Raw genomic sequence first — 5,152 nt, forward strand, 5'->3', positions numbered from 1 at the left:
GGGATCTAGGGCTGGGGAGGGAGGGGAATACGGAGTGGAGAGAACTAGGCTGTTTGACGAATGCCATCCTAGTGCACTGCCCCTCTGTTCCCCAGACTCAGGCGGGAGGACCTGGTCCTTGCTCAGGAGGGGTGGATGGGACTTGTCCCTGGCCCCCTCCAGCCCAGGAGCACCATCACTGAAGGGCCACCAGCCTGGAGGCTTTTAAAACTAGAAACCAAACAGCCGTGTGAATGGGGTGGACTTCTTGGCCGGCTGCCACCAGGCCTACTGCGGCCGAGGGAGGGGACATGGCATGTGTGAAGACGCAGGGTGAACTGCTTCCTGAGAGCCTGTGGACCTCAGATCACAGCATGGCAGGGCAGGGTTTTCTTAGTAAGAAAGAGAAACAAAGCTGCGGGCTGTATGCTACAAGTGCTTTTATGTGCTCTGATGACTGCATCCAGATGCAGCGTGGGTGAGGCCTGGCTCCCGGATCTGGTTGCAGGAGGTCCTGTGTGTCTGCAAAGGTCTTCTCTCCTACTGGTGGTGTCCAGCAGGGTGCAGGGCTCCTGCACTATTGGTGCAGAGCTGGAGCTGGCAACCAGCCTGGGCTGTGCCCGGGGCCCACTTAGGGCAAGGGGCTTCGCTGGTGGGCATCTCAGGGCATCCTGCAGGCTGGAGGATCTGCCTGTCTGACTTCCTAATTCATCCTGGAGGGTTCCAGAGGCTGCTTTGCTGCCACTGCATGATAAACCAGCCCCAAGTGCAGGGCCACCTGAGGGTCAGACAGGCAGGCCGGGCGGCAGGTGGCTGTGACCTCTTGGGGACGTGTGGGCCAGTGCACTCTGTCCTGAGGTGGCCTCCTCCCTCCCTCCCCTGCTGCGGCCAGGCTGGGACACTGCAGGCACCCTGGGCTTGGTTCCTGCCTACAGCCCTCCCTGCCCTGTTCTTGGGTAGAAGCCCTTCGTCCCTGGCTGGCCAGGACTGGGACTGCTGGTGTCCAGGTGAATGAGGCAGAAGCTGCATGGCTCCTTCCTGGCCCAGTCCAGAAGGCTCAGCACAACGCTGCCGCCGTCCTCCACTGCCCACAGCAGCATGAACCCTTTTCCGCCCTGAAAGAGAGGTGAAGGATTTGTCAGTTTTTTTTACAAAAAATAACCAAATAACCACAGTGGTCTCTAGGCTGGGTGAACAGCAACTAGCAGGGGTAGGCCTTGAACCAGGCCTTTTTTTAACACAAAGATCTGGGTCCTTCCCACCAGTGAAAGCAAACACCTCAGAGGATCGGGCTGATACTACATCAGCCACCCCTTGCTGCCTTCTGCCCCACCCCTCCCGGCACACAGCCACCTGGGGGTGTCTTTTCAGGTAGGCTGGGCGCAGAGACTCCCAGCCAGTGGTGGGGGTTGGTCTGTGTCCAGGTGACAGACAGGGAATCAAGACAAAATGAGCCAAGAGCCAGCGGACAGGGACGGCTTGCTAGACCAGTGACAGCAAAGGCCTCGGGGGTGAAGGGATGCTCCCTGCTTGGCCCACAGAAGGCCTCGCATCTGGGAACCCTGTCTCTGCCTGGCCTGCCCCTACAGTGCACACATAGACCCCCCATGGAGCAAGGTGGTCCCTGACCCTCAAAGCCACTCAGCCCATGGGTCTCCCTGACTGGGCCCCCAGTGACAGGGGAAGGCCCACGGGGGTCTGTGCTCAGGGGTTTGCACAGAATTTCTCTTCATCAGCAGCACCCAGAGGTGTAGGAGAGAGCCAAGAGCATGGCCGGGAGTGAAGCAGACTGGGTTCACTTTGAACTCTGCCTCCTCCACGCATGCAGCTGTAAATTAGGTGCTTGGCGGTACACGATGTAACCCCAGCACTCTGGGAGCTGAGGGTGGACGATCAGAAACTGGAGCCTGGGGACACAGCTTCTCCGAAGCTTCCAGGCTCTGTGGGAATCTTCTTGGCATGAACTGGGACAGATCCAGCTGGAGCTCCTCAGCCCAATCTTGTCTAGGAAAATCAACACAGGTTCCCATGTCATGGCTGCACAGTATGTGAGTTCCTGAAAAGGCGGTGAGTCAATCTTCTTCCACAATCCAACATAGGGACATCTGGGTGAGCTCTGCATGATGCTGAGGCAACAGGGGCCACACACACACACACACACACACACACACACACACACACATGCAATGAACAATCAGCTGTGACTCTGGCATTCAAGCCCTACTCAGTGCACCAAAGCAGCTGAACTTTCAGGGAGACAAGAACTCTTTTCTTTCAGTACTGGGGAATCGAACTCAGGATCTTGCGCTTATGAGGCAGTCTCGGTCCACTGAGCTAATTCCCCACCCTCTTTTCTCTCTTTTGAGAGAGGGTCTCACTGTGTACTTCAGGCTGGCCTTGAACTCCTGAGATCCCCCTGCCTCAGCCTCCTGAGTGCTGGGATTATGCCTCAAAGTACTCTTGAAAACGGGAAGAACTATTTCCTTATAAAATATCCCACTTATTTGTCAGGCCTTTGCAAGCCTGTAGTGAACACTGCTCCCAATCATGGCCCAGCTACACCTGATAATCCAAAACTACTTCCTGTATCTTTGTACCTATTTCTTCTCACAAGAACCTTGTTGATGCCAGGCACGGTGGCACATGCTTGTGATGCCAGCACTGGAGAGGCTGAGGCAGGAGGATTGGTACATGTTCAAGGCCAGCTTGGGTTACACAGTAAGTTCAGGGTCAGTCTGAAGTACATAGCAGGACCTTGTCTCAAAAACAAACAAACAAACAAACAAAGGAGAACCTTGCCGCAGAGAAAAAGCAGTGTCACGCCCATCTTGCAGTGAGGCGGCTAAGGGCCGGGACAGCTCTTGGGCAGTAGGAACACTGCCTTTAAACTCTGCAGACTGCAGACGTCGAAGGGGGTGGGGGACCCCACACTCAAACGAGACCCCTGGCCTTCACCCCCCACCCTGCATGCAGGCCTGGGGCCCCCAAGCCCCTGCTCCCCACCCCTGCAGCCTGCTTGCCTCCAGCCCCCCCCCATGCTGGCTGTCCCTGTCTCTCCCCTGAGGATCTCCCTGGGGGTGACCCCATGTGCCACTGTACATATGCCCCTGGTATAATGGACCCCAGGCTGGAAGCTGGTGACTGTATGAACCACAGCCCCTTTGAAGTGTAGAGGGAGGGTCCCCAGGGATGGTAGAGAGGACTTGACTGCACTCAGCATGACATTTACATCTGTATATAGGTGCAGGGGAAATCTGGGTGGTGTTTTGAAGGATGAGTAAGAGTTTGTTAGATCTGCAGTGGGAGGGGTAGGGAGGGGATTCCAGTGGAGAGAACAGCACAGGCGGAAGAGCAGTGCGCGAAGGCAGACAGGACCTGGGGCCCTGCCAGGGGCAGGTGGGGCAAGGCAGGGCCAGGGCTAAGGAAGGTGAGACGGAGGAGAAGCTGGAATCTGGAAGAGCTTATTTTTCAGCACTGTGGTATCCAGATTTTATCTGAGGCTTCCTGCAGGGTTTAAGGCCAGAGCCTGATGTGATCAAATTCAAACTACAGGAAAGTGACTGAGTGCTGTGTGGGGCAGAGGAAGTTATGCTTTGTGTACCACCGTGGCCCCTGTGTTTAGCAGAAGTTTGGCAGAGTAGGCACTCACACTTGCCAGTGGGAGGACGGGGCCAGGGCCTCACTTCGCAGGGGCAAGAGTAATGCGGGAACTGGTCACGAGGGTGCTAGAAAGACCAAGCACTGTACCGATACTGGGGCAGTTGGACTAGTGGCCCTGGAGGACCAGAAGCCGCCCCCCGCCGGGAGTAGCTGGGACCATGAGGAGGGGGTTCCACAGGCTGGAGTCCCCAGGAGGTGTGCTCTGGGCCGGAGTAGCACCGTCAGGTTTTAGGGGGCCCTAGGAAGAAGCAGCACGGCAGGGGAGAAGCTGTGCTCAGTCTTAGCAGAGCCCGGGAGGAACCCTGGCTGCACCATCCTCACTGGATGCAGATCTCCTGGGAAGCCAGGCAACCCTGGTGGGCAGGGCCCTTCGCAGGGAAGGCCATTTCCACCAGGGCAGTCGGGTAAGGGACAGCCTGTCCACCCCTCCCAGCTGGGAATGAAACCCGGGCCTCTCCCATGCTGGGGGCCTCCTCACAGGCAGACAGGAGGGAAGACATCCCACCTGCACCTGTCCCTCCAGGCCTTCCCACTGGGCAAACTCGGCTGGGCACCGGTGGGTCGTAGAGCAGGAGGCCCCATCCTGGGAGAGGGATGGCCCGGGACTGGGGCACGGCTGGCCCTAGGGTGCTGTGCATTCTAGAGGCTGGGGGGGAGGCGCCGACTCTGGGCCATGCTGGTCCTGTCCTGCAGGTGTAGGGGCCTGGCTGGCAGTGCAGGGGCTCTTAGACCCTGGCACTGGGACTCTGGAACTGCAGGAAACCTCGGGCGGGGTCTCCTGGACACAGGTTCGCAGGCAGCCTCCTCAGCCCCTCCTGGAGCTGTCACCCACTGAGCTTCCCTTTCCCTCCTGCCCACCACCCAGCAGACCTGCACGTACACAGGCCTGATGCTCCTTTCCACTCCGAGGATTCCTCTCTTCTCTATCTTCCCGGGAGATCTAATCTTGCCTCCCAGTCCCCAGGAAATCCCAAGAGTTTGCTCTCCGCTGCGTGGGAGCTGTTCAGCCACAGCAAGGAATGCAATCTTTTTAGGCTTCAATTTCTCCCATGAAATGGGGCAAAAGAACCCCGTAGGGTGGTTGTAAAACTGAAGCAAGGTAACACGTGCGAAGTGCTAGGAACAGGGCACTGAGGGCACCAGAACATGCTATTTTTACTCTTCCAAATTTCATACCCTAATCTCCAGCGCCTAGCCCTCAGTAGATGCTTAATTGGAGTCTGCAGAACGGAGACTTAATAAGGAAATTCGTGATTCAGTCTTGGGGCTTGACCTGGTTTTCAAAAAATAAGTATTTAGCAGAGGTGCAAAGAAGGATTCTGCCAACAGTTCTCTACGTCGGCCGTCCGGGGACTCCAAACTGACCTGGTTAACTCAAGAACGACAGACCCCGGCGTTTTCGCGAAGCTGCACGGGGTACCCCTCAAGCGCTCACCCACGTCCCGCTGCACGCAACCCTTGCAGCACCGCGGCGGCCACGTGGGCCCGAGCTCCCACACCCTTCGTCCCCGCA

At 57.4% G+C, this 5,152-nt stretch overlaps 1 long non-coding RNA gene across 2 annotated transcripts; it reads right to left on the reverse strand.

The window, feature by feature from the left end:
• Positions 1–402: 402 nt before the first annotated feature.
• On the reverse strand, positions 403–5,146 carry LOC104853310. 2 transcript variants are annotated; one of them, XR_777757.1, is made up of 3 exons: positions 5,005–5,146; positions 4,816–4,912; positions 403–1,983 (listed from the first exon to the last, which is right to left on the reverse strand). It is a non-coding gene; the product is annotated as an uncharacterized LOC104853310 (long non-coding RNA). The 2 variants fall into 2 exon arrangements; XR_777756.1 differs by having other exon boundaries at positions 4,816–5,146.
• Positions 5,147–5,152: the final 6 nt, after the last annotated feature.

This window comes from Fukomys damarensis, unplaced genomic scaffold (genome assembly GCF_012274545.1).
Source record: "Fukomys damarensis isolate Sample0158 unplaced genomic scaffold, DMR_v1.0_HiC HiC_scaffold_5, whole genome shotgun sequence".
Classification (NCBI taxonomy): Eukaryota; Metazoa; Chordata; class Mammalia; order Rodentia; family Bathyergidae; genus Fukomys; species Fukomys damarensis.